Below are 25,788 nucleotides of genomic sequence, written 5' to 3'. Positions count from 1 at the left end.
TTATGTAGACCACAGGGAAATGTTTTAAAATGCAAAATTCCATTAAAAAAGCAAAATATCTCTCCTGTAAATGATGTGGCAGGGAGGTGAGCCCAGAGCAGGCTTCCACTTCAGGTGTCAAACCAACCCACTCCAGGGACAGTGGCAGGTGGGAAGTCTGACTGGGTTGGAACACCTGTCCAATGTGTCCAACAGTGAGCTCAGGGAGGACAGAAACCTCGCAGAAGGGCAAAAGCTCGCTTGATCTTGATGGTCAGTTTATGTTCATACTGTGAAAGTGGGGCTTCATGATCCTGCTGAGTTTTTTAGGCTTTAAGCAGGATCTATCAAAGAGATTATGACAGGCATAACTAGCTTGTTGTGGACATGAGGGGGGGAGGATACCTAAATGCAGAAGAGCAAGGGGGGAGGGGGACTGGTAGTTGGAAAACAAGAACACAAGCAGCGCTGGTAAATAAACAAATGTAACAAACTTTGTTCTGATATTGATACTTATCAGCTAAAATTTACTTAGAGGTCTTATTTATGTCTTTGTGCATAAGAAATCAATGTAAGTGAATCCGCAAAAGAACTTTGTGTTGGTAAATGCAAGTTATGCAAATTTACAGGATTTCAGTTCTGTTGCAACATGTTGATGGTCATATGAACTATGTTTTCAGCTCAAAAATGTCCAATTTCATCACAATTAATGCTATATTTTCATGTCACAAATGGCCAAGTTATATTTGAACTGAATTTACCAGAAAAACAAATATTCTATTCTTTTAGATTCCCCAATTTTTCTTACAAGATTATATACTACATATCACGTTTTATTTTTACAGGTTGCAATATGGAGTATGGAGCTGATACATCCTGCTTATGTTACGCCAATACATACATGAAGAATGTCACACGTCACTTTTTAAAATCAATAGTTTTCTAATAATAAGCATTTTTATAAAGAAATAACAATTCTATATTGTTATTTACTCTTTAGTATGATGATAAACTATACAATAAATAATTCTGATCCTAGTTTTTGCACAGGGATCATTAGTGTAAACGGTGACATGGCTGCTGAGCATCAGTATGATGGGATCTGTAACAACCATGTCACATCCGTCCACTGCCACATTTTGTGTTTTTGTGTCAGCTGTTATTGTTTTAGATCCACAATACTAACATTTATGAATAAGAGGAGAATTAGCAATAGTAAGTATTAGGGCTGAACGATATGGACAAAATTTCATATCTCGATATTCATGCCAGTTATCTCAATATCGATACGATATTATGTGACTACAGGTTCGGTGAAAACCAAGCATTTTTCAGAAAAATACAAACATCATAAAACAAAAGAATGTAGAAAGTGCAGTTTTATTTATAAGAACTCACTGCCAGTCATCAACATTAACATAAAGTACGAATAAATGAAATTTGTTGTGACTTCCAGAGCTGTACATGAAGGGTGAGCGCAGGGGAAATCTATATAGTTTATATCATTGCTTTTTCAATATTAATATCTTGAATGTTCATATCTAGATATCGATATGATAACGATATATCTTTCAGCCCTAGTAAGTATATAAGTTCAATCCTAATAAAGTACTGGTACTGACTAGATCATCATGGGTAATGTCATGTCCGTCCACTGTCACGTCCGTCCACCAGCAAAAGTTTTCACACACGTCCTATTCAAAATCCAATATTTCTGTAAATATAGCTTCCACTGTCAAATAATATCAGATGTATTAGCATTATTTCAACACAGTTCTATGCATTTCTTACAACTTTTTTTTTTTTTGACAAACATGGCCACTCATTTGACCCCCTTAGTAAATTTTAGCCGTTTTACATTGTGGGGAATAACACTGACTGACGCCCCCTATTTCTGCCTGAGCGCCCCCCCTCTCAGCTTTCTCGTTCAAAATGTCCCCCAACGTTGCACCGCCCCCCCTTTGAGAAACACTCATCTACACATAAGTTACAGGCTGTTATTGTGGATAACCGATAACTTACTGTGTTCTTCCCTAAACTCAAGATATGTAAGATGGAAAATGTGAAATGAGTCGAACATGTGGAACCAGCTGTAACTAGACTAACGCAAAAAGGCTACGTTCTTTCTTATACTTTGGGTAAATTTCAGAGCCTGTATTTTTTTCACTTTTACCTGAGTGAATCAGTTGACAGTATTTCTACTTTAAACGCAGTTCTACTCATACAAGTATGTACAACTTAAGTAAAAACAAAAATGGTGTACTTCTTCCACTTGCAAAAATGGCCTATAGTTACACATTCTCAATGGGAACTCTGTAATGGAGACTATATGTGAAGGGGAGTTAAGCGCACAAATAGTGAGTGAAACCCTTAAGAGTCGGCTATAGCTGACAGTACAGCAAGAATAAGCGAAAATGAACAAAGAATGTTGGACTGTAGTATGGAAGCGGGTTGGATAGGGGTGGGAGATGGGGGTGTGGGGGATGGGCTCCTCTCTTCTTCCTCTTCAAAGGGGCTGGGATACTCTAAAAATATCTCCCCGGCAGCTAATCAGAGAGAGACAGGCAGTAGCAGCAGAGATGTTTGTTGTTGTTAGGCTCTTTTGGCTTCAACAAGCACTACCATGATGCACTGGGGGAAAGGGCCTGGACACGTCTGAATGCTTTGATCAATAGGGTTCCAGTCCCTCTGAAATGCAGCCCGGCTGGAGCACCAAAGGTCTTTTATGTCCACTGATCTGATTGCGCAAAGGCAATGGGATATGGAGTGACGGTATGCAATACCAGAACAGGATCTACAAACAAATGTAGCAGGATGAAGTTTGAGTGGCATTAATTGGAGAGCAGAATGAAAGGCTTTGACACTACATTCACACAGCCAACAGCCTGGCAGATGAGCTGCTGAAGTCTCAGTTACTGCGGGCAGATATTAACCATTAAAAACTAGTTCGCTGTTATCACTCCTGGCACTAATACAGCATTCTTCAAAATCGACTTAATTATCACTTTGTATATCGGCATTACTCAAAGCCTGCATTTCAAGTTGAAAATGTCACAACAGTTGAACAAGGTGGGTCCATTCAAGTACTTTCAGATGTCACGCCTTGAAGTCAGAATATATGGACGTACTTATACGCACTTACATCTTATTTTAGTGTGATTTACCATGAATGGTTTGAAGTGTGCACACTGTAAAGATGGCTGGCCGAGGAATAAACTAGTGTTTGCTTGTACAAGTTATACACATGGAAATGATTTCATTGTTATGCCCTTATCATGTCATTATGTCATATACAAACTAATAGAATGTAAGAGTTCTTATATCACATTAGATAAAAAAAAAAAAGAGAATAAAATTTATTCTTAAGCTATCCTTCTATCCTTATCCTATTCTTTAGCTATTTCTGTGTGTTTTTATGGTGTTTTGCCTTTTTGTCAACTGTCTTTCTTGTCACCTACCTAGGGACTACAGATGGAAATTAGCACTTCTGCTACAGCCTGGCATATTTACAGCTGCAACTGTTGTAGATGTTCATTAATATGCACTGTCCCAAATAAAAAAATAAAAAAATAAATCCTTTTGCATGTACAATGCAGATATTCTACAACCATCACCACAGCAGATGCCAGGCCTCTGTTTTCATTAAACTTAAGGTCAATTGTATTATCCCCCAGGGAAATCCAGTCTCTGCATTTGACCCATCTGAATACACACAGCACCTAGCATTAGCATCAGCGCTAGCGCTTTAGGAGGACATGAGGACATTAGAAGCAATGAGCTTCCATTGAACACACTCAAGGACCAACTCCAGGTCTTCATCACCAAGGGCAGTGACTGGAGAAAATAAATAAATAAATAAATAAATAAATAAATAAATAAATAAACATATATATGTGGGTGCCTCTATGAAACTGGGTTCATTTTGGTACCAGCTTTTTGGACCCAATAATGAAAGACAAATGTAGACATTTTTCCCCCCAGGATGTACCTCATGATGACCTCAGATGAATGCAAAAAAAATTACTCTTTCGCTCTGAGCCATACCGAAATTAATGTATTTTAATAAAATATTGAGGCCAAAACAGGACCAAAATTGGGACATGAAAAGCTACCTAGGTGTCAGTGTATTTTATCATGAAAAATTTGCGTAAAATGGTGTAATATACCACTATAAATAAAGACACTGTGTTAAATTGGTTGATCCTAGTGGTTTTTCTCATCCAAACATGCAGGTTTTTCATGAATCAGCAGTCTCATTCCAGGTTTCATGTGTAACCCATCATGTCCACTCGTGTTACATGTGGAACCTGCCCATTTAAACACAAATAAATCATGAATGATTTTTCAACAGCAGTCATTTTTGTGAAACACTACCTTGCATGATTAGTTTGATTCCCAAAATGTACCTATGAGAGAATAAAAAGGTATTTGAAAAAATAGTAGTGTGTAATTTTCATGTCCCTTTTACCATGTTACACGCAGATTTTTTCTAATAAAAATAATTTAGAAATAATATAAAAAAATGTGTTTTATTTGAAAAATAGCTTCTCTTTTATCTGCTTAAGTATTTATTTATAAAATAGACCTTCCAAACTTGCTTCATAACATTAGTCTACATCTGGTTTGAATTTTTAGCCCCTGTCCTGTTTTTAGGGACCAGTTTCATCGAAGCACCCATATAAATTTGTTTTATATATAGTTTTTAATTGCAACAAGCATTTACAACATATAAATGACATTTGTGTGAGTTTGGTTTTCAAAAGGCTTGAGGGAGTAAGTAATTAAGCAAGTAAGTAACTGTAGTTTAATATGTTGTATTTGGTTAAATTCATCTCCATCACATTCAATGGCAGAATCATTAGGCCTATGCACAGGACAGGGGTAATTTTCATCTTAAAGAGCACTGAAGAGAGGGATGTGTTTGTTGGGCTACAAGTATTTTCTTTTTTCTTTTTTCTATCAACAGCCATTTTCAGAAATCACATACTCCACCTTTAAGAAACATAAGCAGAGTAAACCACAAACCTTAGACTTTTCTCAGCAATTTCTAGTCTGTAATTGCTGGTCTTTGGTAAAATTAAATCACAGACTGATCAGGCTGATAAACATGAGTTGCAGGCAGAAAAAATGGTCTAAATTTACCATCATTATTATTATCATTATTATTATTATTATTATTATTATTATTATTATTATTATTATTATTATTATTATAATAAAGGTAAATTTCCAGGTGTTACGTCTCAGCCACTGACATGATTCAGGGTTATCAGTCATTAGACCAGTTCTTGAAAATATGAAACACTCATGTGCCATGAAAGCAAACACTTTTCCAGTAGACCCACTGCCACAGCTTTCTCCTCTTTTAACCATTCTCTTTTCCATGACCTTTCTTTTTTCCTCTTTCAGGCTGAATGATGCCTCTAAATTGCTCCACTATAAGAGCATCCTTGGGCCAGAAACAAAGGTGAGGGTGTGTGTAGAAAGACACAGAGAGAGCACTTAATATCCAGCATCTTGAGCCTGACGCACACTTCCTGAATCCATTAGGGTGAATGGGCTTACTGACTCTTGGAGAGAACCTAAATGTAGAACTGACTTGTCCTTATACTTTCAGCCTGCTTGGCCTTGGGCGTACTGCTACTGCAAGTTGATGAAAACAAGAGAAAAACCACTCCAGAGCAGTACAAGCCCACTGGGTTGCCTTTCTGGACTCCTGCATGTGTAGTTTGCGATAGCCAGAGGGTGACAGTGCTCAGACTCTGTGGAGACACAGCTCAAATCACAGCACTATCATAGTGGTTCAGTTTATTTATAGCCCTACTGCATAATGAATGGCCTTTACCTTGTGATGCTGAAAAATCCAAAAAGACCTTTTCCTCGGACTGTGTGTGCAGGACATATTATAACATTATCATCGTTTTAATTGAGTCCAGTGACCTCGTAATTCTAGTACATATCCATCCATCACCTTGAGTAGCAATTAAAGATTATTAGTGTGTTTGTGTGTGTGTGTGTGTGTGTGTGTGTGTGTGTGTGTGTGTGTGTGTGTGTGTGTGTGTGTGTGTGTGTGTGCCTTTAAAAATCATTAACCCTTTCATGCACAGTGGTCACTATAGTGGACAGCTATTCAAAACTGTTCTATGTATATTCATGGATTTTATTGTTTTAGTTCCATATCAGCCAACACAGTGGACACTTATGCATCATCCCATACACTGACATTCATACCATTACTGTAACTATGCTGTTCTTGATAAACCTGATCTGCAGTAATATGTCTGAGTGTAAATCAATTGCTAATTGTTATCAGACTAATTAACAGTTTTGTTAAACTATTATTATTATTATTATTATTATTATTATTATTATTATTATCTCCATGAAGTGAGTAATAACTAGTATTAGCCTTGTAAAGCCTTAACCATTAAATCATCGACAGAAAATTCCAGTTCTTTGAAACTGGAGCCTTTACTGGTCCTCCTGAACAATCCCAAAAATGTTTTGTTTTTTTTTGTTTTTTTTTCCAAATATCAATTTCCATGTATGAGTTTCAATTTTGTATCATGCTTGATCCATCGGGTCTCAATGCTCAAATATTATTATTTTTGATCAAACAAAAACATAATAGAACACAAACATGTCTAACAAATTGGTAATTCCTTTTAAAATTGTCACAGTTCTTCCTCCTTCTTCATTAATGACAGTCTTGTAGTGTCACTGGAAAGGCCTCTGGTGAATGAATTCCTACCCCTGGTGGATTATCTGTGTATTGCATGTATCTAATTGTATACATCAGGTTTTTAAGAAAAAAGAATAGCACACTGCTCATGTAGAGGGCTTCAAAACTCATGTATCAAATATGATACAGGGTGGGGAAGCAAAATTTACAAAGAACATTTACTTGTTTTTTCTCAGCAGGCACTATGTCAATTGTTTTGAAACCAAACATATACTGATGACATAATCATACCTAACACTATTATCCATACCTTTTCAGAAACTTTTGCCCATATGAGTAATCAGGAAAGCAAACGTCAAAGAGTGTGTGATTTGCTGAATGCACTCGTCACACCAAAGGAGATTTCAAAAATAGTTGGAGTGTCCATAAAGACTGTTTATAATGGAAAGAAGAGAATGACTATGAGCAAAACTATTACGAGAAAGTCTGGAAGATACTATTAAAGAAGAATGGGAGAAGTTGTCACCCGAATATTTGAGGAACACTTGCGCAAGTTTCAGGAAGCGTGTGAAGGCAGTTATTGAGAAAGAAGGAGGACACATAGAATAAAAACATTTTCTATGATGTAAATTTTCTTGTAGCAAATAAATTCTCATGACTTTCAATAAACTAATTGGTCATACACTGTCTTTCAATCCCTGCCTCAAAATATTGTAAATTTTGCTTCCCCACCCTGTATGTTAGGCATTACAGGGTTAGAGTTTGTTAAAATGTGAGAAAACATCAGATTAGCTGCATAAAAAAGGTTTTCATTTCATAGTTTCACACAGTATATCACTTTCTGATGATAGGTTTTAAATACATGCTTCTTTTCTTCAAAACTTAAACACATCGTGTCCAGCTGAGTGGACATTTTTGTAACTCCGTAAAAAATAGGTTAATTTTAAAAAATTCAATCACATTGTTTTTTTCATGCCTAAAGAGGAATAAAAACACTGAGGAAAAAAATCTTGACAAAGGTTCTCATAATTCATGCATGAAAGGGTTAATCTGTTTGTTTGTTAGTGGTTTCTTTTATTGCATTAATCTATACAGTTATGAAATCTATTTTTATTTTGCTGGATAATGTCACTAATTGTGCTACACATTTGAGAGTCAACAGAATGCATGCTTTTTTTTGGTCTTTCTATAAAGTCACGTTGCAGTCACAGTAGTTTCCAGTCATACACTACACTGTATCGCCATCATTAGCAGGTAATTGCACTAATAAGACCATAAGAAGGGGGAATGGCTTGACCTACCCTCTGTTGAATGCCAAATAAAGCAGTCCCTGAAGGTACAGCTGTCTGAGGATATCAACAGGTATTGTTTTAATGAGGATTCTGCCACTGTGGCGCCATGGAAACTAGGATCCTGCAAATGTTTATGGTGAAAAGTGACTTCATAAAATGTATGCCCGAGTAAAGGTAGACTTTTTCTATGTTACAACAAAATAGTACAAAATTAAAGCAACCCAATATAATGCCTTGATGATATTAAATAATGCCCATTGATTAAAACCCATAAAGACCCAACCAACCACTGAAAACCAAAATCATCTACCTACTAAAATGTTTAATAACTTCTGATCCACTAATCCTATCAATGTATGTAAATAATTGGTGTAAAATGCAGTTTGTCATCTTTTTATGGTCATCAGATATGACCTATTTGAACGTTCAGAGGCTCCATAGTGTACGTGGAAACACAGTCATCTTCTACAACACTGATTCACCAGTAAAACCCATGCAATTTGATCAATGACAGTGGATGGAGACACTTAGTTTATGTTAAGTTAATGATACATTTAGTTGAAAAAAAAATGACGTTTTCCTAATTTTTCTTTGATTCCGATATTCTGACAATTAACTTTAACCCTTTATCAGGCAAGTGACTATTTTTAGTAATTTCTGCACACATTAAAAGACAATAACAGCAACAGTTACAATGAGTGAGTCAACAATCTCAGGTCCAATGTGGTCAACAGGGTCTGTGAGGTCCACCTCTGCATGAACAGTGAGTGTACCTGCTTTGTTAGGTACCATGAAGTACTGGTACTAATGTAAGGAATGATGTTCAAAGGGATAATGTGGATGTGGACAGGGGTCTGGATCAGCACTTACGTTGGTCTAATGTTCAAAAAGTGATGTTCTAATGTTCTGAAATGAGATAAGATAAGCTAAGATAAGCTAAGATAAGATAAGATAAGATAAGATAAGATAAGCCTTTATTAGTTCCACAAGGGGAAATTTGAGGTTTACAGCAGCAAAGTACAAGCACATAAGAGCAAAGACCAAGAGCAAGGAAGTGCAAAATCAAAATAAACACAAACAAGAAAGTTATATACACTATTTACAACTGAGCACATGCTGATCGTGTCACAGGTTTATTGCACAGTTTAATGCAAGGGTGTCAAACTCATTTTAGTCCAGGGGCCACATTCAGCCCAATATGATCTCAAGTGGGCCAGACCAGTAAAATAATTACAGTGAAAAAAGTTAAATTAAATTCTGATAATGTTAACATCTACAAAAATTGGAATAACATGAACAACTGGAAACGTCTCATGAAGAACAACTGCAATTGTAACAATATTCTGCCTCAGATTATCAGTTTATCCTTTACACATGTGTGTTACACCTTACATTACAATTACAAATACACAAAACATTTAGTAACAGGCAGCATATTGGGACAATTGCATTTATTTATCTTAAGACATTTCAGGTTATTCACATTTTTTGTAAAATAACAGTTTTTTATTCTAAACATTTTCATGTAATTTTACTTTTTAATACTAAAACAAAGAGAAAATTTGTTGTTTTCATTATTTATAGGTTTAATATGATAGTATTTTACTGGTCTGACCTACTTGATATCTAATTGGTCTGTATGTGGAATCTGAATTAAAATGATTTTGACATCCTAAATTGTTAATATCTTCAGTGTCATTTTTGTATTTCACAAATCCATCCTACGGGCCAGTTTGGATCCTTTGGTGGGCTGGATTTTGCCCCCGGGCCACATGTTTGACACCTGTGGTTTAATGTATTGTTTATTGTACGGTTATTGCATAGAATTTTTGGAGCAGTTCTTATTGTGGAGCCTGACAGCTGCAGGAAGGAAAGACCTTCGATACCTAAAATACTTGGTCTTGCATGTGTTTTTCTTGTATCTACTTCTTGTATTTTGTTTTGATTTTGCCACTTATGGGTAAGGGACCAAATATGGTAACTTCATGGACCTTGATTTTCTGCATAACAACAAAAAATAGAAACATTTCACAAAAGTATTAAAGTTTTATGTCCTCCAATAACACGGTATGGTTGAAATATTTAATTTCAGAGTATTTCTATGAGTTCCCTATAAAAGGGTTATAATGAGCTTTTATGAACATCTACATGATCAGTGAATTAAATATGGGAAAATACCAGATTTTTACTGAAGAAACGCTAAAAACAGAGGATAATTTTATAATAAATGGTGATAAATTGCTTTAGAAAGGTTAAATACAGAGAAAAAAAATGTTTGGGAGAAGCAGCACTGGGTTTTTATGGGTTAAAATGTGCAAATATAGGGTAAATGTGGCTTAATGAAGTAAAATAAAAGGAAGCATCTGTAATAATTAGGTCCAAAGTGGAACCTGGGCACTGGTTATTGTCTTGATCCAATTCCCTCTTCAAGTGCCTGCTGCTTTACAAGTTAAGAATCCATTAGTTAAGGGCAACCTCAGTCCTATCTAAAAATACCAGTTCAACTCCACTGTAATGAGACTGAGTCAGAGTCGGTACGTTCAACCAGAGGCAAATTACATTCAACTCTTTGGTCAGAACAGACAGAAGCAAACACTCTGTCGTGGCTAATTGTAATCATCTCAATTAATTGCAAGCATACAAGACGCCCCTATTGGTGGGATGAGTGATTATGTCGTAAGTGGGTCTGCCCCGTGGTGCACCAGGCATCCAATCTTTCCCCATCTAATTATATGGGGAGTTATCGTGTCCCTAATGACTTTGCGTGTTGCCTACTCCTTAAGAAGCTCAAGATAAAGGCGAGGACAAAATGATGTAAAGCGCATTATCGTTGGCAATGGACTCCTGGCGGCATTACTTTAAATAGAGCTTGATTCCCTCTTTGTAGCCAGGCTCTTTTGTGAGATATGAGTACAGCACTAATGAGTGCCCACACTCTTGATTTGGAATATGCCCAGTCTAATTTCTGCACAGGAGGGAAAAGGCAGATTAACAAATGAGGAAAAAAAAACACTCCCCTGTTCGACTTGATTAGAGTGAGCAGAATTGTGTGTAAATTGTAAATGCTGACATACTGTGGTCGTTAACCACAAGCTTAAGTGGAAGTATGTGGATATTGTAATAGTTCTGAGAGCAGAGAGAAATTGTGAATAGCTCAACACATCAAACATGCAAAGGTCTTGGGTATGTGAAGAACTCTCATAACCGGAATACTCTATGTATCATTGTTAAACTAAAAACTTACAATTACAAAGACTTCCAAGAAAGGATGGACCAACTGAATTAGATATGTGCATTTAAAATCCCAAATGTTCTTGTACTATTTCCAAAACAGTTTGATATGATGGTTTCATTGTGTTAAAGCTCATAGGCTTTGGACTTAGCGATACATAAGACATTCACATTTACCATTCATGCAGGAAAAAAATGTAACATTTTCTTTCTGAGGCTTTCAACAAACTTTTTGCTGTGAGGAAGCCAAATGTGGACAGCTGACTAGGTCTAGTATTTCTATAGGTGAACACACATAGATGTTAGAGTTTCTGAGAATGTCATCTGCAATATATAGGCCATAGATAGATAGATAGATAGATAGATAGATAGATAGATAGATAGATAGATAGATAGATAGATAGATAGATAGATAGAATATTTACATTAAAAAGTGGATAAACAAAATTGAAAAAAAACTCAGTATTAGTTTTATATTATTTTGTTTCTGTAATTTTTCTGTCGTGGAAAAAAATATTAGACCATCAAAAGTCATCAAAAACAATGGTTATGCAATCAAGTACTAACTGTGTGTATCATGTAACTAAAACAGACAGAAAAGAAAACATGGAATGCCTAAAAGCACTGTTTTGTCAGTACAATGCCATAGCTATTGATGTAAGAACTGAAGTGATTTTGGTTATTATCAAGAAAACATGGAAAACGGATAGATATCAGCTGTTAAATTAAACTCTTGTGAGCTATTTTTGTTGTTATCATTATATTTGTCCAAACAAATGCACCTTTAGTTGTACCATGAACAAGAAGTGGAAGAAAACAAAGGTAGTCTAATAATTTTTTCTGTGACTGTATCTATATATATACATATGTGTGTGTGTGAGTGAGTGAGTGAGTGAGTGAGTGAGTGAGTGTGTGTGTGTGTGTGTGTGGCTTTGTGCTGTTTCCTAGAAGTTGTTCAACCCCCCCATCAGTTAAATTGCCTTCTCTTAGAAGTAAATAAATGATAAAATGATTGATCCACACACCAATTTAATAAAACTAGCATGTTCATCATGAAAGTTTCAATTTTCTTTTAAAAAATTCCAAATATGACCAAAAAAAATTCCTTTGCCTATCAGTAGCTGGGATTGGCTCCATGGACCTGTGGGTTCAGATAATGAATGAATGACAAAAAAAATAGCAATAGATGATAAAGAGACACTGACCTGTTTTGTTTTTGTTTTTGTTTTTTTTACTGCATGAGAACTTTTCTTTTGTCTTTGTGAGGATCAAACACATATGTACACAAATACAGTAGCACTGCAATGATGCTGCCTTTGTGCCAAAATTCAACCTGATGACACAATAAATGGATTTTCTCTGATTCACCTTCCTTTCCTTTGACTCACAGACATACAAAATGAAGTACTATGCTGCTCTTTTAACAGATCTTCTCTCTCAACCTTCTTTGCCTTGAAGAGATGCATCTGAAGCAGTAAAGTGTGCCTTTTCACAACCTCATCTACTTCTACTGGAAGACTGTAGCTAATAGCACAGTAGCACAGATGAAACCTTGGTTACAGTGGTAGTTTTAGCTAGAATATATCCCTCATAAAACTGTACGAATGCCTGAAATAAATACTGCTCAGAGTTAGCCTCGATGTCAGAGAAACCTTGAGGCTTGTAAAGCTTTTGTTGATTGGAATCCCCAACTTTAAGGGAAAGAGAAAAAATCATCACAGGTAATACATAAGAGATGAGGAGTTCTTAAGGCACTGAAATTATTAACAAATTAAAAAAAAAAAAAATTAGAAAGTTTAATTGCATCTTCTTGTAAGTGTAAGTTCTAGAAAAAATTCATGTTTAAAGTTAAAATACACTGGCAGCTATAAAGTCCTTACACAGCCTCTTACCTCAGTGTCCCTCATATCCAAATTAATGCTTACTGAAATGGTAATTAGCTAGTGGAATAATAAGAGCAACTATACTGCTGCTTTGCCGTGGGGCAACAATGGAAAACGATAAATACCAAAAAAGAAGAAGAAAAAAAAAGGCAAAGTGCTAATGATTCATTTAGGATAGTATTGATTTGGTGTGTAGTTAATTACAATTAAACTGTGCTGCAGCCGTGCATTTCCACTCAACTTCTTGCTCTATTTATTATCGAAGCAGACTTTGCCAAAATAATGCTGTTAAAATAATTACGTTTGAGTGTCATTACCTTTTTCGTCTTCCCCACCTTTTTTCTTTTTCTTCTCACTCTACCTGTTTTTCACAAATGGTTTATGAGGCCCCAATCCAAGCGTCTGTTTGAATTCCCTACAGAAATAACCTTAAACATTAATTCAATCACCAGCAACATAAGACACTCAAGGGATTGTTGGAATATAGAAATTTGTTGCATGAAATGATGATCGCCGGGTAAAGGATGGCACTGGGCTTGCTCGAGCATCTATGCTAAAAATGTGTCCACTCATGGAACTCTTGGGGCACTTAGGATAAAAGCTTTCATCAAATGGCATATGTTAAATGACATATAAGCTCAATATCTCTAAAAATATCAGCCAAAAAATGGATATATCCAGGGCCATATCGCTTTTCTCTTTTTTTGGACCAAATTGCAGGCCCTCAGTAAAAATAAAACTGTACTTCGGCCCCTTTTAGTGGAGTTAAAACAGACATGATGCTTACCTGTGCTATACTTGTGCACCTTTACAGTTTGTTTGAATGGATTATCTGTAGTATTGATATTACAAACTATCAATGGCAGTGGGAAGTCGCATACCAGAATGCACTGACAACGACCACATCTACAGAACTGATGTTATGGCTCCACCATAGTGTGAAATTAGTGCAGAGGAAACGCAATGTCTTTGGTTTCTGTTTTAAAGTCAGTGGTTTGGGGTTTTGCCATCACCATGTTGATTTCTTACAGCTGGAAGGGACCATATTTGGACAAAAGGAGCAGAACTATGGCAGCCATTAGCATTAGGTCATGCATGAACTTATACTGTGTGCTAGGTTACTGAAACTTCATGAAGCATTACGAAACCAAGTCAAAGAATGTGTTTAATTAAAAATAAAAAAGAATCTCTGAAAGTCTGACTTGACAAGCGAGCTAACGTACAGACCTGTCAATCAAAGTCTGACATGACACACATCTAAGCTTCTATTTGAAAAATTGAAAGATGGACCACCACAGTATTTATTAAAATGTCCAAATAAAACAGATGACATCAGAATGACTCATGTAAAAGAATTACTGACTTGAAATTCAATAGAAATCTCTGGCAGCACTACTTTGAAGTCAGTGGGAGCCAATCCAAGCAACCACCAACAGTCTTACTACCTGGGGCACCGCTAGCAATTCTGGGCCCCTCAAAGTTAAACATCATGGGCCAATGTTACAAGAAAATATCTGGTGGAGTGGGATGTATATGTGGGGGTGTGTTCTGTAACTGCTGTAACTGGCGTAAACCAAAAGTGAAACTTAACACGCTTTGGGTGTCTGACTCCTGGCTTCTATGCTGCTGTTGTACGCCAGAGTTTACACACAATTTTCAGAACTTCTAACCTATATCCACCAGGCCCCCTCGGGAATGCTGGGGCCCGTGAATTTGTCATGTTTACCCCCCCTTTACGGCACCCCAGATTACTACTTTAACCCCTAGGGGTCCACGGTCACGGGCCCAGGACTGAATCACATGACATATTCAACACGTCGTAGCGTCAGAAGTCGGTCATGTAGATCACTGGGGATAATCGCATTCGAAAGTGTGGACTTGAAACACTCCCACAGCTTTTATTTGATGTTGATAGAGTAAATACAACCGGAGATATGATCGTTTGAAAGCAGAGCAAACAAACGTGAATAAAAGTATGAAAATGAAGTGGGGGGGGAGTATATTTCTGACCATATCAAAGTCATTTTTTGTCCTTTTTCAAAATGGAAAACATTGGTTGAATCTGCGGATTCTAATCCACAGACTGCATTAGCATAGCAGGTAAGGGTGAGAATGACTCCCACCTGAAACGGATGCGGGCTGGGGTGGGGGGAACCGGAGAAAACGCCTATGTAAAAATATTCTTTTATGTCAAATATTTGAGTACATTTTTAATTTCTTACAATTTTGATTTTATATACCTAATATTTGGAGAGGTGGTCTGCCCTCTCCAGGTCAGTGGGGAGTCCTTGCCCCAAGTGGAGGAGTTCCAGTATCTTGGGGTCTTGTTCACGAGTGAGGGAAGGATGGAGCGTGAGATTGACAGACGGATCGGTGCAGCGTCTGCAGTGATGCGGTCGCTGTACTGGTCGGTTGTGGTGAAGAAGGAGCTGAGCCAAAAGGTGATCAATCTGGTCAATCTACGTTCCTACCCTCACCTATGGTCATGAGCTTTGGGTCATGACCGAAAGGACAAGATCCCGGATACAAGCGGTCGAAATGAGTTTCCTCCGTCGGGTGGCTGGGCGCACCCTTAGGGATAGGGTGAGGAGCTCAGTCACCAGGGAGGAGCTTGGAGTAGAACCGCTGCTCCTCCACATCGAGAGGGGCCAGCTGAGGTGGCTCGGGCATCTGTTTCAGATGCCCCCTGGACACCTCCATAGGGAGGTGTTCCGGGCATGTTCCGCTGGGAGGAGGCCCCGGGGAAGACCTAGGACACGTTGGAGAGACTATGTTTCTTGACTGGCCTGGGAACGCCTCAGGGTCCCCCTGGAAGAGCTGGAGGAGGTGTCTGGGGAGAGGGAAGTCTGGGCATCCCTGCTTAGACTGTTGCCCCCGCAACCCGGCCCCGGATAAGCGGCAGACGATGGATGGATGGATGGATGGATGGATGGATGGAAGGATAATATTTGGAACCAATATTCATTTTTAAAGTCTTTGAAAAGGTTTGTTAAGCATTTTGGTGTTATTTATGCAATAAAATAAATACATTTTTCAAGTCAGATTTTATATTTTTTGTGTTTTTTGTCCTTTTATGTTAATATAGTGGGTTAAAGTGGGAAAAAAAAAATAGGCAGACGAGATTAATGAAGTTGTGCTGCAAAAAAAGATACCAAACATGGGTATAATAAACACTTCTTTTTTATAGTATACAAAGGTAAAATCAAAAGTACTCAAAAACATCCAAAATAGGCTCAGACCCCTAAGGGTAAAGATACTTTCAAATACTTTTGGAGCCAAGGTTCTTTTCCTGATTAGTGTCAGAAAACCCATTGTTTACGCACATGTTTTAAAGTACGTAACTGCTAAAATAACACTGCTGTTGAAAACCTCCACATTCTACTTCATCAAATACATACATAATGGCTCTTGTTAGCTTAGTTCTGCTTTTACACAGAAAATAACAACAGTAAAACTACAAATCAACTCTATTTTCCATACAGTTTGTGTTGCCAATAGCCGCATCATATTATTACTTCATTGCTGTTTCCTTTTCTTTATTTTTCACATTATGACACTTTGGTTGAAGGATTTCTTGGTGTTTTCAATTTCATAATCGACCACCACATTGACTTACTATTTATGTCAGCCCATGGCTATGAAAAAATTCAGAGCACATCTCTGCCATATAATACACTGATATGTTATACTGTGGTTTTGGTGCAATGTCCAAAATCTTAATTCTAAACTACTTGGGTCATTTGCGAACATTTTAAGAAATATCACATTGTGCAACTACAAAATAGTGTTATCTATTTGTTACTCCATAAAATACAGTTATAAATTGATCTGACCACTTTCACCAAAAAAGCCTCTCCAAGGAATTATAAATGGAAAAAGATTAATCCTGTCAAATTGCAGGTGGGCTGTCGTAACTGGGAAACATATGCCATAAGAGCTAAATTAGGCTCATGTGCAACAGGTCAGGTGGAGCGGTGCGCACTGGTCAATACTTTATCTTGCTCTGTCAGTGGGTCTCCTCTGTCGATGGGATTAATTGTGTCTGTCCGCTTGAGACGGGGATGTCACGCTTGTGTGTTCTCAGCAGCCTCATCTACCATGTGATACTGGAAATGAGGGAATGAGCGTTATTTTTTACTATTCGTAGTTCCCACGTTTTGTTTTATTCTCTTATTTGTTACGTCTGATGTTTGGGTGTGTGTTTCTGTTTCGGAACTGTAACGGGACCCCTGTGGTTATAGTGGGGATGCAACGGAGGAAAGATAAATGCAATAAAAATAAATAAATAAATAAAGGTACTGGTGACTGGATAAGGCTGTAATCTACACTTGGTTTCAGAGCTTTTGATGGATAGAGTAAATATCGAATGGTCATGCATGATCACATTAATGAGCGCATGGTTACATTTGTGCCTCTCAGAATATCCATCTCTGAGAGTGAGAAAGAGTGTTGTTGGTGGGGGGGTGGGGTGGGGGTGTTATGGAAAGTCAGTGGGTAGACCCCTTGGTGGCACTGCCACAAGAGGAGGTGCAGACAGCTGGCTGTTAATTGCAGCTTGCTGTAATTAAGCCCTGAAAAATTAGCTGACAGTTCTACAGCTTTGGTGCAGAGTACCATCCAGATCCTGTTAAGTTCTCCAGTCTTTCAGCTCTTAAAGCCCCCCCCTGCCCCCACACCCTCCTCCTCACTTCCACCCACTGCAGCACTCCCAGGGTCACTGAGAGCACATGCAATCATGGTTTGGTTTTTCACACTGCTTCATTGGTAGACATGTGAGATGGTATTTACTTTGCACTCAACAAAGAAGACACTAACTTCTGTGAGTGGGACCTGAGTGGCTTCCATTCATGGCTGACAACACATCTGTTCACAGGGAGAAGAATGTTGCAAACAAAGACATGTAATTATCTGTTGGTTAACTCATGCCACCCATAACTTGAACACTTGACTCAGCGGATCAATACTTAGAGTTTGCCACTATTTCATGTGGTTTCCCAAGCATGAAACGGTGGATTTACAAACAGCAGGACCTCAAAGATAGCAGGAAAAGTAGAGAAGAAGGAAGCAAGAACAGATTTGATTCACACTGACTTCTGGATATTAACCCATAAAGACCCAGTGGTACTTTTGTGGCAGTTCCCAAATGATTTTTTTTCTATATTTGACCCTTCTTAGGTGATTTCTCACCATTTATTGTAATATTATCATCTTTATTTGGAATTTTTTCAGTGAAAATCATGTATTTTCTTATATTTAATTTAGTGATCATGTAGCTAGATGATCATAAAAACTCAGAGTAAATTCAAAGATTATTTTATCAAAACAAAGAAAGTGACTTTTTCAGTAAAATATATCATTAACTGAACATAAACCAAGCGTCTCCATCCACTGACATTGATCCAACTCCATGGGTTTTACTGGTGAATCAATGTTGTAGAAGATAACAGTGTTTCCACGTTCACTACAGAGACCTCTGAACGTCCAAATGGGTCATATCAGATGACAAACTACATTTAACACAAATTATTTACATGTATTGATAAGATTAATGGATCAACAGGTATTAAATATTGTAGATCAGAAGATGCTTTTGGTTCCCAGTGACTGTTTGGGTCTTTATGGGTTAAATATCTTTATTCCTCAGCTCTACAATTACCATGTAATGGTTGCACGCCTTCATTAATCAGTCAAATTGCAGTTGATATACATTTCCATCTCTACTAATTTAATACACACCTGATCAAAATTTTAAGACCAGTTGAAAAATTGCATGAATTTACATTTTGCACTGTTGGATCTTAAGGTTTTAAGTAGAGTTTCAAAATGCGAAAAGAAGAAATGGGAGTGAGAATAGGCTGAAATAGGCTGTTCACCAGTTGAACAAAAATTTAAGACCATGCTGAAATGAATTTTTGAAATGATCAACCAGAGCAGTGGAGCTACTCATACTGAGTCCTTTTTTTGAAACTTTTATTGGTAATATAGGGGGGCTTCAGGGTTTTTTGACCTGTGGTCTTAAAATTTTGATCAGCTGATGAACAGCCTATTTCAGTTTCATTGTTGTTTTCAATAAATTGCTTACTCAAATTTCCCATTTCTTCTTTTTGAATTTTGAAACTGTACTTAGAAGCTTTTTAAGCTCCAACAGAGCAAAATGTAAATTCTTGCAATTTTTCAACTGGTCTAAAAATTTTGATTAGGAGTGTATATAAACTAATGACTTTGAAGGAATTTAGTGCTAAGCCGTAAGGATAGCCTATTTTTAGGTGAAATGTAAGGTATGACTATACTGACAAATTCCTTTACTATCAAAAAGTAGCCATCAGTGACAAAAAGCATTTAGTCATCTCAGATGTTTAACATGTTTTGAGGCACTAATCCTGTCAGTACATCTTAATCATTCAGGTAAAATGCATTGTCTGAGGTTTTCAGTGACCCATTTGGATGTTCCGTATCCTCCACCATAAACGTGGAAACACCGTCATCATGTAGTTTGACAAATCGTAGAGGTTGCAGATGCTTGCTTTTCATTCACATTAAACATTCACTTAAAGATATGTTTTTGCTGAAAACAGTTTTTACTTCAGTTTTTCTGTTTTGATATAATAATCACTGAATTTACACTGGATTTGTATGAACTTTAACATGATCAGTGAATAAACTACAGGAAAATCTCTAATTTTCACTGACAATACAAAAGGCAGAGGGTGATATGATAATAAATCACTTAGGAAAGGTTAAATGTAGAGAAACATTTAGTTGGAAGTCGCCAATTATTTAGTGTACAATAGCTGACATTATCTTTACTATGTTAACAAACACTGTAAAGGTTAAAAGCACATTTGCAGTATATTTTGATAAAATAGTAAAGCTGATCTTTGTCCTTTTGGATATTACAAAATGTGTTCACCTCATCATTGTACTCTCTACATTTTGTGTGAAACTGTCATAATTAGGAAATCACTGTGTTCTTGACCTTTGTCCATTCAGGAGTGTAAAGTGAACATTTGTGCCACATTTGAGAAAAGTCTGCGAAGATGTGCCTGAGACTGAGTATACAAATAGGACTAGGATGGACATATGGACAACCCAAACACACAATAACTGTAGCCTTTGCTGTCAGTAGAGCAGAGGCATAATAAGGCAAAAAGGAAAGAGGAGATGAGGAGATGAGAGGGTGCTCTTCAGGTTTAGCCACTGGTAATGAGGAGATGAAGCTTCAGAGATGACAGGTGATGGTGAGGTAACGAGGGAGAAAGAGAAACTTCAGGTAGATGAGAGGAGACACGAGGAGGAATCTTCTGGTGATTATAAGGGAACGGAGAGGGTTAATCATCAGGCAGATGAGCCAGGCTGGTGAAATAGGGATCATGAACCCATAAATGCAGGGCAGGTAAATAGCAGTGACATGGTAGAATGTTTCTGAGGAGCTTTAGAAGGAAAAGAGCGATCTTCAAGCAGAATTTTGAGGAGGAAGAGCAGAAAGACAAGCTGGGTGGCAAAAGAAACAGTGGAAAGCTTCCTGTTTGAAAAGCCAGGCTCATACATTTTGATTTGTATGCAGGAAAATAAAGTCCATGAAAATAGAACTGAAAAAAGTAAATAAATAAAAAAGTAGCAGTAATTATAATAATAACTGATAAAAGAACTGCCAAAAAAATTGACCAATCAAAGTTGAAAGTTGAGGAAACAATGTTAAGATATCATGAAATGCAGTAAAATCAGGCTGAAAAATGAACAGACTACAACATTTGGAAACAGGGAAAAAGAATTGAAGTATCAACAATGGCAGGAATAAATTACAGGTAAACGACTGCCAAGATGACACAGCTTCACAAAGAAAAATCAGGCGGTGGGATCCAAAGCAATAAGTGCGGAATCACAAAACCAGGAAACAGTCGCAGGGTTAAAAACGGGTAAACACTGGATTGGAGTGAAAAACAGTCGAGACAAATTACAATCTGAGCAAGTGCAACTGTTGTCACAACACTTTGGTCGTATCCGTATGTGAATTTCTTTTAGCCATTTTTGGATCTAAGAACAATTTTACAAACACAGCAAATTCGAACTCCGTGATGTGAACAACTGTAGTGTGAACCCATTAACCACACTGGCTTTTGGCCACTTGTCAGTTGAACAGAACTGTCTGGCTTCAACAGGAGGTCACACAGAGGCAAAATGTTTCTAAAAATCAACACACCACTGCTTGATCTATTAAAGAGTCTCTTTTCTTTGCAAAATTGGCAGGGAAACTATTTTACCCACTCTTACCTTAAAGAACTAATAATCTCCTTTTTAGGAAAAATTCTCACATCAGTCTTCTTTAAAACTGCAGTTGTAAATGTCTTCGGGGGATAAGTCTAGACCACCTCTGAACTCCAGAGAAATTGGTTTCTCCATCTACTGCCTTCAGCTTTCTGACAGTCCAGTCTTTCAACTTCCCTTACTAAGTCACTACATTACAGCCCCTCGAGTTGCCAGGCTGCAGTCTTTCCTGTTAGCTGCATGCTATGGCCTTTTGTTTGCCAGAGTCTCCTAGTACCCAATTGAAGCAATTATTCGCTCCACTTGGCAAATTTGTCCTCCTTTTACCATCTGAGTCGACAGATGATTTAAAAAGGCACCTACAGAACCTCTGAAAGCCAAAGCAATCCTGATTTGGGCTTTAATTTGTCCAATTAGGCAGCTAATGAGCTAATTTAGAGCTCAAGTGAACCTCAATAAAGATGAGTATAGTCGTCCAGGAAGTTCTGCTTTCATGACATGCCTGAAAAGGAAACTGATTCAGGTTTTAAGAGAGGATTTTTTTTTTTTTTAAAAGAATCATTTTATGATTCTCAAATACTGGCACATCACAAGTCCCCTTTAAGGACCATGGTGTGTCTAAATGTAACATATCATAATTGTCTTTAATTTCCTATAATGTATTTTTTCCATAACTGAACCCATTTGTGGTTAATTCTACAGTCAGACATACAGGGAATATAAATCACTGAGACTTAAAGGAGTGATATTTTGCTTTTTTTAAATGGAATTATGCATTTTAAAACATTTCCCTGTGGTCTACATGTAACCAGTGGTTTTGGACTCTGCGTTGTGTTTTTAAGGACGAGACCTGCACGTACAACTTTGGAGGCAGTCTCCGTTGTTGTATTGTTTTTTCGTTCCTGACAAAAGTGGCATAAAACACAAAAACCTCCAGTCAGCGACCCCCATAAAACATGCCCCTGCACAAACCAAATGATACAGAAATGTTTCAGCACATTATAAGCACACCTCATACAGTTTGAACAAGCCAGTTCATTTAAAAATTAAATTAGCAGAGGCTAAACCAAAAATTTTCTCAGACTGTACGGCTGCTTACCTCTCCCATAGAGATCCGGAACAAAAGGGAAGAGGTAAAGGTGCGAAACTCTAGTTATAGTGGGCAGTGTCACACTGTAAATTACTTGTTGGGGAACAGACTCAAATTAAAAGTTCCACATACTGACTCAGAGGCCCATAATGTCAGGTATTAACCAAAACAAATGAAAATAAAATGAACAGATTTTGTGTAATTACAACAAACAATACACAATATCATCTACATACCCACACTGCTGCGAAATTATTGACCCTGTTACATACATAAACTGTAAATGTTATGCTTAGGTCTGAATTCTTCATTAATTCAACTCCACAGGTCCATCTTCAACCCTATTTCTGAGTAATGACACCAGAAAGGTCGTTTTGAGCGCTGGCCCTTTAAATGCACATGAGCCACTTCATGCCCCACCCCCTCCAGGTTGTTGGCTGTGCTGCTCTGTCCTGTTCCGCCAACAACTGAACATTTTAGGTAATCGGCTCAAAGTTTGGACATATTTTCAGTATGGACTATAACCGCTGCTGCTGACAAACAATTGTGCAGTCATCGGAGAAATGTTCGTCTGAAGTCTTGACCTTATATGTGCAAATGTCGTGATGTAAGTAGTTATAAAACTTATGAAATTAGTAAGGTATTATGTGATGTTAAGTTGCCATTTGTTGAGCCATATTCCAGAATAAACTGTAAGAGATCTGACTGTTTGGATGATTCCAAACTGAAATTAGTCATGTCTTCTTCAGCGGTAAAACAAAAGCATAACTCTGCAGGTGAACATGGACTAACATCGAACACTAGAGCAAAAAAGATGCGAAAGAATCACTTTACACAGGCTTGAATAAACACATTAGCCTACCAACATTCATGCTAATAGGCAGTGTTGTAGTCAAAACCACACCACCTGAGACCAAGACATTTCCGAGACCAGATGATTTCAAGACCAAGACAAAACCAAGACCAAGATCAAGGCAGGTCGAGACTGAGGCAAGACCAAGACCGTATATACAATGAAAAATTATTAGAACAGTGAACAAAGTAAGAATTCTCTAATTTACGACTGATTTACAGTAACAGTAATGGTGACAAACAGTCTGCACTTTTTTCAAAGCACCACAATGCAGGAAATCTCAATTTTTAGTTTATTTTTCTGTGTCAAAAATCCAGCATCCATCAACCGAACAGCAGCTGTTTCATTCACAGAATTACAGCATTAAAATGATGGGAACATACCCAGCCTGAATAAAATGCAATGACAAAACATTCAAACATTTTCACCATCCAAAACAAATGCCTTATTTTTTTTGTCACAGTTTTTGGTTCTGCATGGGGTTTTACAGAAGTATTCTGTGTGGTTATGGAAACTAAACTTTATTACTAACGAGTTTGCAGACATCACTGCTGCTGGACATGTAAACACCTTCACCTGGTCTGCCTTCACTCTCACCATGTGTGTGTGTGTGTGTGATTGGGGGGGGGGTTGTCAGTCGAGCAGTGTGTCTGTGTGCTGCCATTGCTGGGGAATTGTGAGAAACAAATCAAGCAAGCAATAACTTGTTGCTTCTAAATAGATCCCTTTCCACTCTAATCAGTGGCGTGAGCAAATAACTTAACACAGTGGTCTCGACTGGTCTCACCTTAAAATCCCAAGTCCACACAATCCGAGACCAAGACACGACCAAGTAAAAATACACCTGAGACCGAGATGAGACCAAGGCTGAGCTCAAGTACTACAACACTTCTAACAGTCACAGTACAAAGCTAAAATATTGTAATTACACCAACAAAGGCAATTTTAAATGAATGCCAGCTGAATAGAAAATGTCTGTTATTCATTGACATTATCTGTACAATTCCTTTGCTAAGGAGATAATATGCCAAACTCACATAAACACTTAAGATGGTGAGATAAAGATATTCTCAAAACCTGAACATTAACACCTACAAAAATAGATGCAAATTTGCATAATAGGGGTAGAGTAAAAATAAGTGCTTTTTGGTGTCTGTGACTCATTGGTTTTACTGTGTTGTGTGTTATTGGTGGGTGGGGTTGTGTTACTGCTGCAACAATGAAAACCTCAGCTCAGTGCTTTAAACATAATAAAAAATACCCACTGGTTCCATCAGAGTGATGTTCTCAGGCAGCAGAGTGCATCCTGGAGTCGTATTCTTATAAATACAGTGAAATGTATAGTAGTATATGTGAGGGAACATCTTCTCCTTTCCAGACGAGTGTTACAAAAACCCATTGTAGTCGAAAGAAAGAGAAGGTCTTAATAAGGATCGTCACTAGTCAGCACACTGCAGGTTTAGGAGTGATAAACCTCTGAAAACTTGGAAAGGAAGTTTGACGTGTGATGGATGCTGAGAGTTAACATTTGCTTTTACAAGATGCTTCACCTGCAGTTTTTAGTCGAGGGGTTTACACTTACAGAGGTTTGGTAGAGGGGTTTACACTTACAGAGGTATAGTAGAGGGGTTTACACTTATAGAGGTATAGTAGAGGGGTTTACACTTACAGAGGTATAGTAGAGGGGTTTACACTTACAGAGGTATAGTAGAGGGGTTTACACTTACAGAGGTATAGTAGAGGGGTTTACACTTACAGAGGTATAGTAGAGGGGTTTACACTTATAGAGGTATAGTAGAGGGGTTTACACTCAGAGGTACAGTAGAGGGGTTTACACTTCTACTACAGGGGGGTTTACACTTACAGAGGTATAGTAGAGGGGTTTACACTTATAGAGGTATAGTAGAGGGGTTTACACTACAGAGGTATAGTAGAGGGGTTTACACTTACAGAGGTATAGTAGAGGGGTTTACACTCAGAGGTACAGTAGAGGGGTTTACACTTATAGAGGTATAGTAGAGGGGTTTACACTTACAGAGGTATAGTAGAGGGGTTTACACTTATAGAGGTATAGTAGAGGGGTTTACACTTACAGAGGTATAGTAGAGGGGTTTACACTTACAGAGGTATAGTAGAGGGGTTTACACTTACAGAGGTATAGTAGAGGGGTTTACACTCAGAGGTACAGTAGAGGGGTTTACACTTATAGAAGTATAGTAGAGGGGTTTACACTTACAGAGGTATAGTAGAGGGGTTTACACTTATAGAGGTATAGTAGAGGGGTTTACACTTACAGAGGTGTAGTAGAGGGGTTTACACTTACAGAGGTATAGTAGAGGGGTTTACACTTATAGAGGTATAGTAGAGGGGTTTACACTTATAGAGGTATAGTAGAGGGGTTTACACTTACAGAGGTATAGTAGAGGGGTTTACACTTACAGAGGTATAGTAGAGGGGTTTACATTTATAGAGGTATAGTAGAGGGGTTTACACTTATAGAGGTATAGTAGAGG

This window comes from Sphaeramia orbicularis, chromosome 4 (assembly GCF_902148855.1).
Source record: "Sphaeramia orbicularis chromosome 4, fSphaOr1.1, whole genome shotgun sequence".
In the NCBI taxonomy this organism is placed as follows: domain Eukaryota; kingdom Metazoa; phylum Chordata; class Actinopteri; order Kurtiformes; family Apogonidae; genus Sphaeramia; species Sphaeramia orbicularis.
The sequence above is the reverse complement of the archived record's forward strand: the minus strand, read 5'-3'. Positions refer to the sequence as shown.